The 13,986-nt window shown below is 43.9% G+C and overlaps 1 protein-coding gene across 4 annotated transcripts in view; it reads right to left on the reverse strand.

The window, feature by feature from the left end:
* LOC140202744 (V-type proton ATPase 116 kDa subunit a 4-like) overlaps nucleotides 1–12,534 on the reverse strand; it is a 77,203-nt gene extending 64,669 nt beyond the window's left edge. For 2 of the 4 annotated variants that reach the window (XM_072268014.1, XM_072268010.1), the window contains exon 1: nucleotides 12,032–12,534. The gene's annotated coding sequence lies outside the window, so the exon portion shown is untranslated. Of the gene's footprint in view, nucleotides 1–5,323; nucleotides 5,439–11,532; nucleotides 11,695–12,031 lie in introns of those variants that run through there. The other 2 variants (XM_072268011.1, XM_072268013.1) reach the window with 2 other exon arrangements.
* Nucleotides 12,535–13,986: the final 1,452 nt, after the last annotated feature.

The raw sequence follows: 13,986 nt of genomic DNA on the forward strand, positions 1-13,986 counted from the left end.
TCCTTAAGGCTGCTGAAGCCAGAGGTGATAGTGAGGATAAGCTCTCACTACCTATTAAATGGTCCCAATGGCATGTGTCTGAAATAGCTTCATATAACTAAGTCCAGCTCCTGGCCTTCACATGTGGCTTAGCTACTAAGCCCAGCGGAACTATTTCGACGGACAGGAGAAGGGGCAAAGGCTGGCTTCTGGCACCTTAAAACCAGTCACTTCAGGCAGATGGGGCTCGTCAGCCGTGGTTGGCAGCCCATCTAGGAGAAGGAAAACTCTGATCTCAAGCCTCCACTGCTTTCAGGCTATACCCACTCATGGGGAAGGCTTCAGGAGTAAAACCCCAAGAAAAAAAATCTGGCAATACCCGCGACACTGCTGGTGTCACACTGTACCGGTCTCTGCCGTTCCTTTGGATTCATCAACTGCATGGAGAGGGGAGCCTGATAGAGGGGAAACAGCCCGCTCTCTATGTCATACTGCCCTGGCTTGCATACCACGTCGACAGCTGAGAAGCAACATCCGCGGTCGGCCCTGACCAACGCAAGGTCTCGGAACGGTAACACACCCCAAAGAAGTCCATAAATTACAAACTTTCACCTTTGTGAAGACTCCTCTTTGGAAACAGATCACAACGTTAATGGAGTTGCACTACATTAACTACGAAGAGCAATGGGTCAGGATTTACTAACCATTAATCCAAAAAGAAAGATGCTCTTCACTATATTAGGAAGTCACGGTAAGGAACAGCATCTGTGTATACTGACCTCAGGGGCAGCAGTTCAGTTGATAATAAAAACTTTTCTTTGTGAGAACAGCCTGAAGTAGCTTTGAGCAAGTTTCTACTGAAACACTGCACGGTGAAACATTATGCTCACTTTACCCATATTTGGGACGGCTTTGATTAGACGGATCACAAGTACAGACTGAAGGCAGAGATAGCCCAAAGCTGTGCCACTCTTGGTTAGACTGCAAACACTCCATGTTTGGGATTTAGCACAGGAAACATCAAATATATTTGTAACCATAACAGATTGTATCTCTGGGGAATGGACAAAGAGTGTCCCGTACACCACTATTCAAAAGTCACTATTCTGTGTGGAAAATGCCAGTTATTAATCCCATCTGATGGGATTTACATGATCTTTCATGAAGTATGCTTACAAGTGGAGGAAAAGATATTGGTGCAGCATTTTCTGGAAAAAATAGCAGCAAGTTTAAGGTGCTTGCTGTTACAACATATAACAGGCCCAGTGACTTGTAGCAACTAAACTACAGTAAACTGTGAATTTCCAGTCTGTGGGCCTCACTTGCCTTTGAGCGCAGCAGAATGGATCCAGTTCTACTCAAATTTTTTTAAAAACTGCACCGTGGTGAGAAAATCAGGGTGCTGTGGAATTGCTTGCTCGTGCGAAGCTCACGAAATGAACAGCGTACATGGTAATTAATAAATACAACAGTAAACAGAATGGTGACCGCAAAACAACAGAATCGTGCAAAGAACAGGTGTGCAATTTGAAGTAATACAAAAAGAAATGCTGAAGGGGCAATAATGGAAGAGGTAGAATTAAGAACAACGCAGCACCACAGGGAAATAGATGTTAGAAAAGTGACTGGTTCAGAAGTCTGATATGAGTGGGGAAGTAACTTCATGATTCTTGTTGTCCGGGCATGTAAACTCTTGTATCATCTCCCAGATGGTAGAAGAGTGAAAAGGGAATGGCCAGGGTGGTAGGAAACCAAGCCGATACTGTTTGCTTGCTGAAGAAATGCATTGTAAAGATGGATGAGATGGAAGGAAGTGACGAGCTTGAGATGGACTGGGTAATGCAGGTTATATCTAGCCCAAAGGAGAGCAGTTGCCGTACCAGGCGGAGATGTAACACGTCAGGATCCTTTCTAGGTTCAAGAGAATCTTTGTGGACAAGCTGAATCTTCCCACGTGCCTCTTTTCAGGACAAGACATAATGCTTACAATAGAAGTAATTTAAACTGTGGGTACTTAAAAATAATTTCTTACTTTCAGAATTCAAAATCCCCCTTATATCTAATTTGGCTCTACTCACTAGGTTTAATGCAGCATCAATCGTCAAACCTCACTGGCTAAGGAGAGACGTATAGGCTTAGGAATCACGTTACATCTCAGAAGGAAAGTTAACTAAAAAGAAAACCCAAAGTCTTTTACTGGCATGTAAATAGTTATTGGGTAATAAGAGGCAGGGTGGGACCTTTAGGGAAAGATTAATACAATCTTATGGAGTCCCATGTGATCAAGAGTGACTTGCTTACGTTTCTAGTTTTGTGGGTTCAAAGTTAGCTAATGTAGTTAGCTAATCTTCCTTAAGTGGGGCAGGAGGGACCCAGTGGGGCAAACAAGTGGGAGGTTCGGGAGGTGATGAACTCTTTCTGCCACCTACACAGGCCTTTAGTGTACTCCGGCAGCATGGCCAGGAGGTTTTCAGGACCACCCTGGAGCCTATGAGCTGTACAGACAATCGTGATAAAGGGTCACAGCCTGAACACATTGACTATTTATCCCCTTCCATAGGTGCTGCCTGGCCTGCACTTTGTGCGTATTACTCAAAATTTCCAGCATCGGCTGAATCTCTTGTGTTTATGTGTGTGTTAGGCAGGGAGGGTAAACCCTTGAATATTTTCTCAGTATTCTTGGTAACCTCTTCGCATGAGAGAGTGTGGAAAAGAGTGTACATTTAGGGAGTCCAGTGCTGTAACAGGAAATAAGTGCCTGAAAGTAACTAGAGTGTCTGTGGTCAGGACAATGGTCTGGGAGAGGACATCAATGTTGGTTTCCTTATCCTTTCAATGAACTTGTAGAGACATTAGTTACACATGGAGCTTAAAAAAATAGAGGGCTATGGTTAACCCTAGGTAATTTCTAAAGTAAGTACATGTTTGGCACAGCTTTGTGGGCCGAAGGGCCTGTATTGTGCTGCAGGTTTTCTATGTTTTCTATGTTTCTATATCTTTGCAGGGTCTTGAGATGCCTGCTAGTCCAGGTGAGAGAAACATATAAGAGGGCAGAGGTCACCGCCGCCCAGGAGCTTCTTGAATTTTGTTTTTGGTTTGAGGTTTTGATCTCAACCGCAATTTTCCTCAGTCATCAGAAAGCTTAGCTGGTGCTTTGATGATGAGATTCATCGTTAACGTCTGCCTACAAACCCAGGGAAGTGATCCAAGTTTTCCAAGGTACATTGCAGAAGGCAGCAGTGTACACTGAGGTGATGCTCTGCAGAGTATCATCGACAGCTCTTAAGTTGAAGGTCCGTCTAGTATGGACAAGATTACACAGTACACCCCATCTGACCTTAATTATCCACTTCAGTAGCTGGGATAGATAAAACACAAAATGTTAGAGGGTAAAATAGGTGGTATTTTCAAAGTTACATACACAAAATGCTGGAGTAACTCAGCAGGGCAGGCTACATCTATAGAAAGGAGTAAAGAGTCTATGTTCCAGGCCGAAACCCTTCATGAGTCCTGATGAAGGGCCTTGGCCCAAAACGTCTCTCCAGGGAGTGGAGGGCATGCCTACCCTGTCCTCTTGCTCTGTATTTCACAATTACGAAGCTGTTTTCTCTCGTTTTTTTTTGTCTCTGTAATCTCTCTCATGCACCCACTCATCGAGCAAACACGCTTGCATAGGAGATTCTGCAGGTGCTGGAAATCCAGAGGAACAAACTCAAAATGCTGGAGGAACTCAGCAGGTCAAGTGGCCTCTATGGAGAGAAATAAACAATCGACATTCCAGGCTGAGATCCTTCATCAGGACTCCCCCAGTTTCATCCTATCAGAGGTAACCCCCTCCCTCAACCTCCTTGCAGTTTATTTATTTACAGCATTGTAACAGGCCCTTCTACGGCCAAGGCTGCCCAATAACCCATACCCATACTAACCCGTACATCTTTGGATATAGGAGGAACCTGGTGCTCATGAAGGAACCCACGCAGTCACAAGGAGAACATACAAACTCCTTACAGACAACGCTGAGAACTGAATCCCAATCACTGGCTCTGTAAAAGCATTATGGCATTATGCCAACCTCTTCACTACCACAGACCCCCGCCCCAACAAGCTCCTTTTGACTTCCTTTCCATTATGACAAAGGGTCTCCAACTGAATTATTGATTCTAATTCTCTTCCCACAAACGCAGCCTGACCTGTTGTTGGCACCTTGCAGTTCTTCAGCAGCTGTCCATTCTGCAGTGCCTTCAAGCTCAGCAGTGAACATCAGATGGATGACCCGATTTTGGAGAAAGGACAGCCGAGATTTCTCCGTAAAAGATATGGGGCTTTAATTAACGATATTGGGTGGGAGTAGTTGTTTCTAGTATGGTAACCAAAAGGCATAAATTTAAGCCATGGACAAAAACAAGTTATGAATTCTTCTTGTACACAGTGAGTTGTTAAGGTCTGAAAGGAAGATTGAAGTAAATTCTGTTCCAATTCTCTGAAATTAGTGAATAAGAAGAAATTGGCAAATGAAAGGAAAACAGCAGGGTATGCAGCCAACAAAAAGGCTTTTTCAAAAATTGCACAACAGACCCAAAGAACTCCCCTTACGTTATACAGTTCCAAGACTATTGGCAGTCTTCTACAGCTCTGTGATATACCAATGTAATCAATTTCTGTAATGACTGGGTATTTACATTGCAGCAAATGCACCGAGGGCTGACTTCTTTCTCAATTTGGTGCTACTTTCAGTCTCTCAGTTCCCACAACTCTGATTTAAACGTCACTGACTGTAATTGTAGAATGCAATACTTTCTTTGTTCTCTCACAGCTGGGAGAGTGAACATGCTTTTGATTCTTAAACCACTACTAGAACAGAGCTGGGAGGAGTTATAGGAAAGTTAAGATCATACCCTGGTACTGCAGGCAGACTAAAGCACTGATGTGTTGGGACACTTACCTGCAGAATGTACTGCACATTCTCAGTACTTGTATAGTCAGTAATTGCTGATATTCATGCAAGATTCATTCACCTAGCATGTAACCTGCATTGCTCTGGCACACTAACGTGAAACACTCTACCAACACAGTCACACTACGTTCAGAGCAAAATGAGTTTGGTGGCATAACACAAGCTCAGTATTTGTCTCCCTTGAAATGGGACCCTCCCTCAATATGCAAAGCTATTTAAAATATGCAGAAATGGAATTATAGGTAATATATCATCATGAAAACGTACTTTGTTCAGCTCCTAGAAATAAAGTCCAAAAGCCTTACAAATTTAGTAAAAAGCTAATTTCACATGTGTGAAAAATACAGAGAATTGTTCATTGAAAATCAGACAAGAAAGATGTTAACTCACAGTGCGGAGAACCTTTTCCTACTCCTTCGATGAGTCCCAATCCACCTGCCGTGTAGCCGGGGCAATTGCTACTCTGAAGGCTTTCGAGAGCAGCCCGGTCCTATGTGCAATGCCTGATGTGTGGGCTGTGGGTAGGGAGCAGTAGCTGGAGTTGGCTGCCGCTATATCATTCACAGTGCTGTCGGGAGGGAGACAGGTCTGCGGCAGTCGCCGTACAGCCAGGCCAGTTTGCTTTCACATCAACAACCACACCTACCTGTGAAGTTAGCAACCACACACAGTAACCCACCCCTAACCCAGAGCAGTCTCGAGGAAGAAAGTCTTACATTTACTTGGTGTCTTTCACAACCTTAGAAGCTATTGAAATACATTCCTCACAATGAAGTACTTTGAATTACAGCCATTCCTGTAATATGTAAAACACAATCGCTAATATCCATACATGCTTCCAAAAGGGAAACTAGGTAATAAAATTGGTTCAAATATAATTACTGGGCAAAAAACTAAGGTGAGCATCCTACTCATCACTGGGCAGTGTTTTGGGCTCTTTTACATCCTGCTGATAGGGGAGCAAAGGGCTCTAAAACTGCCCAATGCATCACCAGCACCAATCGACCCATTATCAAGGACATCTATACAGAAAGGTGCTGGGAAAAGGCCAGCAAAATCATGAAGGATTCCACCCACCCTGCTCATGGACTGTTTGCCCCATTCCAAGCAGGGAAGAGGCTATGCAGTATCTCTGCTGGGACCACCGGACTCAAAAAGTTACTTCCCCCAAGCTGTCAGTCTGATCAACACCCATTAACCCACCCCACCACCACTACTTTATAATTTCCTGTCAGAATCACCTATGTACAGATACTCCTGTACCTAGCATCACTCAATGTATATATAATCATTCCATGTATACAAGCTAATCTTATGTATTTCTATTTATTGTGCTTAGTGTGTTTTTATACTGCTTCAGATCTGGAGTAACAGTCATTTTGTTCTCCTTTACATTTACGTACTGCTGAATGACAATAAACAAGCTTGAATCTTGAGATTACTCTGACAGTGCAGCATTCCACTATTTCACATTAGAGGGCCAGTTCAGACTTTTATACTCAAGTTATCAATGTACTTATCACTGTTAATCACTATCTACCAATTGGTTGCCTGATAAGCTGAAGGTTTTGTTTGTTCTTTTGTGGTCTGTTTAAGATTCTAGTATCACCTCCATATGTAAAAATGTCTTGCAGCATCAATTACTCTGACAAAGGTAAAAAGTACTGTTGTCAGAATCTTAAACAAAAACTACAATATCAGGCTGCCTCTGAGGAAAGTGAAACATTATTAAAATCTTGATATATTACATTGTACTCAGAACTCCTGACAAAGGGTTAAAACTGATAGACGAGATAGACTCATTCTTGGTCTTGGCCACTCACGTTCCCACCCTTGTGCCATTCCCATGTCCGTACTTGTTTGGAGGTTTACTGTGCAAACTGTAGGCTATCTCACAAAGTGGAACATTCAGCTAGCACCAAGCTGGCCTCAGGCAGCAAGCTCCTCTCATAACATGCCGCGATGGTATTCCCGTAAATGATTCCTTCAATTAGGATTGAACTACTTTTGAATGTCGCTGATGATCAGATGCATTTGAAAGCAGTTAAAGAGAATTTAAATATTTTTAAACTATTTATTTAACATTTAAGAGGTGGCACCATGGTACAGCTGGTAGAATTGTTGCCTCATAGTGCCCAAGACCCGGGTTCAATCCTGCCCTCAGGTGCTGCCTGTGTGGAGTTTTTGTGTTCTCCCTGTGACTGTGTATTTCTCCTGGAAGCTCCAGGTCCCACTCACATTCCAAAGACGTGCAGTTGGTAGATAAATTGGCCAGTGAAAATTGTCCTTCCTGTGTGGGTGAGTGTTAGAATCAGAGGGGAGTTGATGAGATTGTGGGGGAGAATTTTTTTTTAATTGAATTAATGTAGGATTAGTGTAAACAGTTGATAGTCCACATAGATTTAGTGGCCTGAAAGGCCTATCTCCATGCTGTATCTCACAATGACTCTTTGAACTTTGTGAAGGGGGTGCAGGGTACACGCTCTTTTGGAGTGGAAGGGGAAATAAAGTTCAACGTGAGCCTGGGGTTGGATTTGCAGTGAAGACAGAGATCGCTGGCAAGCTTGCTGGACCTCAAAAGGGCGTGAATGTCCAGCTCATGACCACAAAACTCCCGCTGACACACAGTAGGAAGCATGTCACCATCATCAGCACTAACACCCCAGCCATGACCAACCCAGATGATGTCAAGGACCAGTTCTATGAAGAACATTCAGTTATTGCCACTGTTCCCAAAGCCGACAAGCTTATCATCCTTGGTGACTTCAGTACAAGGGCAGGCTCTGACAACACCTCCTGGGATAGGGTCATCATGAAATATGGCATTGGCTGCTGTAACAGAAATGGTTTTCTACTGCTCCAAACATGTGCCAAACCTGACTCATTGATCACCAACCCCACCTCCTGCATTTCCACCCGTAACAGAACTTTGTGAATACATCCCTGCTCTAAGCACTGGCATCTAATTGACTACGTCACTATCAGGACAAGAGACAGGCAGGATGTAAGGGTGACAAAATCGACAGACTGTGCTGTATGATGGACAGACCACTGTTTCATCATTTCTAAATTGAACGTCCATATTCAGCCCAAGAGATGCCCACAAGGAAAGGCAGCCCCAAAATGGCTGAATGTCTCCAATCTGAAAAGCAGCAATGTGAAGCAGTCTTTTGTTGACACTCTGGAAGACCACTTAAACTTCAACCCCTGGACAATCAAAATGTGCTAACTGATTGGTCAACCCTTTGAGAGCTGATCTACAGTATAACACTTCAACAAAGATTCTGAGCCTGCTACCAGAAAGCACAAGGATTAGTTAGATGAAAACTGTGTCAACATTGTACAACTGCTGAAAGAGAAACATAAGACCATAAGACCATAAGACAAAGGAGCAGAAGTAGGCCATTCAGCCCATCGAGTCTGCTCCGCCATTTTATCATGAGCTGATCCATTTTATCCTATTTAGTCCCACTGCCCCGCCTTCTCACCATAACCTTTGATGCCCTGGCTACTCAGATACCTATCAATCTCTGCCTTAAAGACACCCAATGACTTGCCCTCCACTGCTGCCCGTGGCAACAAATTCCATAGATTCACCACCCTCTGACTAAAAAATTTTTTTCGCATTTCTGTTCTGAAAGGGCGCCCTTCAATCCTGAAGTCATGCCCTCTCGTACTAGACTCCCCCATCATGGGAAACAACTTTGCCACATCCACTCTGTCCATGCCTTTTAATGTTCGAAATGTTTCTATGAGGTCTCCCCTCATTCTTCTAAACTCCAAGGAATACAGTCCAAGAGCGGACAAACGTCCCTCATATGTTAACCCTCTCATTCCCGGAATCATTCTAGTGAATCTTCTCTGTACCCTCTCCAACGTCAGCACATCCTTTCTTAAATAAGGAGACCAAAACTGCCCACAGTACTCCAAGTGAGGTCTCACCAGCGCCTTATACAGCCTCAACATCACATCCCTGCTCCTATACTCTATTCCTCTAGAAATGAATGCCAACATTGCATTCGCCTTCTTCACTACCGACTCAACCTGGAGGTTAACTTTAAGGGAATCCTGTACGAGGACTCCCAAGTCCCGTTGCATCTCAGACTTTGAATTCTTTCCCGATTTAAATAATAGTGTGCCCGTTTATTTTTTCTGCCAAAGTGCATAACCATACATTTTCCAACATTGTACTTCATTTGCCACTTCTCTGCCCATTCTTCCAATCTATCCAAGTCTCTCTGCAGACTCTCCGTTTCCTCAGCACTACCGGCCCCTCCACCTATCTTCGTATTGTCAGCAAACTTAGCCACAAAGCCATCTATTCCATAATCCAAATCGTTGATGTAAAAAGAAGCGGCCCCAACACGGACCCCTGTGGAACACCACTGGTAACCGGCAGCCAACCAGAATAGGATCCCTTTATTCCCACTCTCTGTTTCCTGCCAATCAGCCAACGCTCTATCCACGTATGTAACTTTCCTGTAATTCCATGGGCTCTTATCTTGTTAAGCAGCCTCATGTGTGGCACCTTGTCAAAGGCCTTCTGAAAATCCAAATATACAACATCCACTGCATCTCCCTTGTCTAGCCTACTGGTAATTTCCTCAAAAAATTGTAATAGGTTTGTCAAGCAGGATCTTCCTTTAAGGAATCCATGCTGAGTTCTGCCTATCTTGTCATATGCCTCCAGGTATTCTGTAACCTCATCCTTGGCAATTGAGTCCAACAACTTTCCAACCACCGACGTCAAGCTAACAGGTCTATAATTTCCTTTTTGCTTCCTTGCCCCCTTCTTAAATAGTGGAGTGACATTTGCAATCTTCCAGTCCTCCGGAACCATGCCAGAATCTATCAACTTTTGAAAGATCATCGCTAATGCCTCCGCAATCTCCACAGCTACTTCCTTCAGAACACGAGGGTGCATTCCATCTGGTCCAGGAGATTTATCGACCTTTAGTCTATTCAGCTTCCTGAGTACTTTCTCTGTCGTAATTGTGACTGCGCACACATCGTCTCCAACAAAGCTATCCTTAGAGACCATAAGCCCATCTCAAAGAAGGATGCCTTCAATAACATACAAAGGACTATACAACAGAAACTTTGCCAGATCCTGGCTGAGCAATAAATCTGATGGATTGCAGGTGTATGCAGATAGGTATGATTTAAAGAACTTTTACGTTGTATTAAAAAAAAAGCCCATGATCCCACATCATAAGGATCATCCCTTCTCCTTACTGCTGATGGGAACACACTGATCATGGACAAAGAGAAAATTCTTCATAGGTGGGTTGATCACTTGATCAGTGTTCTGAATCGTCCTTCGACTATAAATGACAAAGCCTACCTCAAGTACCTGTCAATGAAGCACTGGATGTTCCACCAACCTTAGCCAAGTGATACATCAGCTGTCTAGTGGCTAAGTGCTTGGACCACTTGAAATACTAGCCGAGGCCTAAGGAAGGTGGTGCAGTGCTAACAGAAAAGCTCCATCAGCTCTTCCAACTCATGTGGCAGCAAGAGACGACTCCACAGGAATTTAAAGACGCATCCATCATCCACCTGTATAAGCGAAAGGGAAACGCACAGTCCTGCAACAACTATCGGGGAATATTCTTCTCTCTTTCGCAGGCCAGATCTTCACCAAGCTTCTTCTCAACCATCTCACATCACACCTTGACCGGGGACTCCTACCAGAGAGTCAGTGTGGATTCTGGAAAGAGAGTGGGATTATCGACATGGTATTTGCAGCAAGAGAAATGTCAGGAGCAAATCGTTGACCTATCTTCCTGCTTTGTTGATCTGATTAAGTCCTCCGACACTACAGCAGCAGAGAGGGTCTGTGGAAAATCTTGGCCAAGTGTGGATGCCCAAGGAAATTCATCACCATGGTGTACATAGCAATTCCATGCAAGCTAGAGTTCAGGGCAATGGTGACACATCCAAGCCCTTCCCCGTCTCAGACCGGGTCAAGTAAGGCTGCATCTTGGTGCTAACGCTATTGATTCTGGTGTTTTTCTGCCATGTTGACTGATTGCATCAGAGACAATGATGTAGGCATTGCCATCAGATTCCGCACTGATGCAAAACTGTTCAACCTCAGGAGGCTCCAAGCAAAAACTAAGGTTATGACAGTCATCATCAGAGACTTCCTTTTTGCTGATGACTGTGCCCTCAATGCTGGTTCAAAAGATGATATACAGAGCTGTGTTGACTAGTTCCCTGATGCATGTACTAACTTTGGGCTTACCATCAACACCAAGAAGACTGAAGTAATGCATCGGCCAGTTCCAGGGAAATCATACAATAAGCCAAGTGTCACAATCAATGTTCAAAGACTCGACCCAACGAACAGGTTTAAACGCCTGTAAGTATAGTCATTGGCAGACTTTATACCAACATTTGGAACAGAAGAGGCATAAGTCTACAGATGAAGTTCAAGGTGTATAGGACAATGGTACTTCTCACTTTGCTTTATACCTGAAAAACATGGACAGTGTACAACGGCATGCCAAGAAACTGAACCATTTCCACTTAGTCTGCCTCAGGAAACTCCCCAACATTAAGTGGCAAGGCAGAATCGCTAACACTGAGGTACTTACCAAGGTAGGCCTGCTGGGTAACCTACGCCGTCCTGCCGCAGTACCAGATACCCTGGGCAGGCAATGTAGCTCACATCGTCTGCCTCAGAGACAGCTTTGCGGCGAACTACAGAAAGGGAAGCGTTCCCATGGTGGCCAATGGAAACGCTATAAAGACATCCTGAAAACTTCACCAAAAGCCTTTAGCAGAATCTCGGACACAGGATCGCAGGATCGGGTAGAGTGGTACTCCTCCCTCCATAACAGTGCAGTCACACATGATGAGAAGATGTAGGCTGACAAGGAAAGTGTGAGACAGCGACCCCTAACCCAACAAGACCGCCATCTTCTGTCCATAATGTCAACAAACTTTTAAAGCGTGGATTGGCCTCTCTAGCCACCGACGTACTCACAGACAGATTGCGGATGACTAGAGTGGATGAACAAGCGATCTCAGAATGACTATTTTTACAGAATTATATTCATTAAAAGCATTAAGCCAAATACATTCAACACTTACGCTCATATCCTGTTTTGATCGGAGTTGGGGCTCCTAATGAGCGGTAAAGCTGATAACTGGACGGGAAGATTTGCAGTCTCCCTGCCAGCACTTAGCGCTGGGTCCGAGTCACTAAGCCGGTGGTCAGGAGTTCGGCGTCGCGAAGTCAGGGACAATTTGACCCGCAAAGAGCACCTTGCTGGCTGTTCTCTCCTGGACTGCCCCGAAAGCCAAGTGTGTTTCAATCCATTAACTTTTCAGCATTTTGCTCCGAGGCAGACTGCCCTGCCCTTTACAGCTGGACTGATCCTCATTCAGGACCAACAATATTCTCGGAGGATCTGCGGAGCAGCTTCATAAACACGCCACCTGATCGTGACATAGGCTAGAACTTAGAGAATAGGTTTATTAAAAGAAAAGATGCCGCTGAAACATAGATCACAAGTCTTGACTCTATTTCCAAAATAAAGAACTTAATTGGTTGCTTCATGAACACATGAATTTCTTTTTGAAACTCGAAACAAAATTCTCGAGACTATGCTAACTCTGCCAACAACAATAATAAACTTGGAACACTAACTATTTTCATGAGGTGCAGTGAAGCAAGAAGTTCTGGGAACAGGTCGGCAATTATTACCTGGCGTCCTTATTTTGAAAGCTGCAAGGCAGTTTATATTTAACATTTGCACATATTTAAATCTCGCTCTCCTGAAAGGATTTGTGTAGTACAGCCCACAATCAAAGAGAAAGCTGCCAAAGAAAGGTACCTAGAGTAATGCTGATTATTTTCCACATGAAAGGATGCTGAGATACTCTAATTCCTTGGAGCCCCTCTCACTCTGTTAATCGTGGACACCAATCAGACCGAAGCTGTGGTTCTTCCACAAATGTCCCCACACAATTGATTCCTGGGCTGTTAAATTTTGTCCGTAGTCCACTTTAGCGATCACAGTAAGCGTGGAATACTGTATACTGGAAGAGAAGAGAGCGGTCTTCCTCTCCCATGATGTTCATAATCCCACCCCCTTTTCCTATCAAGGATCAGCTTCCTCCACCATTTACATTTATCTGGGAGTCGATTCGCTGTGGTGTGTTGGTCAGGATAGTCACGGACAAATAAAATAATTACATTCAACAATTATAACGAATTACATAAAAATAACTTTAGGTTACAATATGGATATGGAATAAAATATGCATAAATACCAGATGTATTACAATGTATACAGTGTTATAAAAAGTGCTTTAAAGTGTTTTCCGTGCAGTGCCGTCATGGGGATAATAAACAGAGAGGAGTAGGGCCAGCGAGAATGGTTGATCATATTAACTTCAACATCCAAAGATGCACCTTGTATTGAAGGACAGGCAGATTGGCAGAGGGGATGAGATGGCTCTGTTGGTAGAAAATGAAATCAAATCCTTCGAAAGAGGTGACATCGGATGGGAAGATGTAGAATCCTTGTGGTAGGGTTAAGAAACTGCAGGGGTATAAATGCTCTGATGGGAGTTGCGGTAACACAAATAGAAAGGGCGCGTAAAAACAGCAATGTTACAATAACAATTGGAGATTTCAATATGCAGACAGATTGTGGGAAATCAGGTTGGTGCTGGATCCCAATAGAGGGAATTTGTAGAATGCCTATGAGATGGCTTTTTAGAGTAGCTTGTGGTTGAGCCCACCCTGGGAAAGGCAATTCTGGATTGTGTGTTGTGCAGTGAACCAGATTAGATTAGGGAGTTTAAGGTAAAGGAATCTTTGGGAGGCAGTGATCACAATATGATGGAATTCACTCTGCAGATTGAGAGGGAGAAGATAAGGTCAGATGAAGCAGCATTCCAGTGGAGTAAAGGGAATTACAGAGGCATGAGAGAGTAGCTTGCCTGTTGATTGGAAGCGGACACTATAAGGGATGGTGTTAGAACAACAATCGCTGGAGTTCCTGTGGGCAATTTGGAAAGCGCAGGATAGATACATC

Source organism: Mobula birostris, chromosome 9 (genome assembly GCF_030028105.1).
Source record: "Mobula birostris isolate sMobBir1 chromosome 9, sMobBir1.hap1, whole genome shotgun sequence".
NCBI lineage: Eukaryota > Metazoa > Chordata > Chondrichthyes > Myliobatiformes > Myliobatidae > Mobula > Mobula birostris.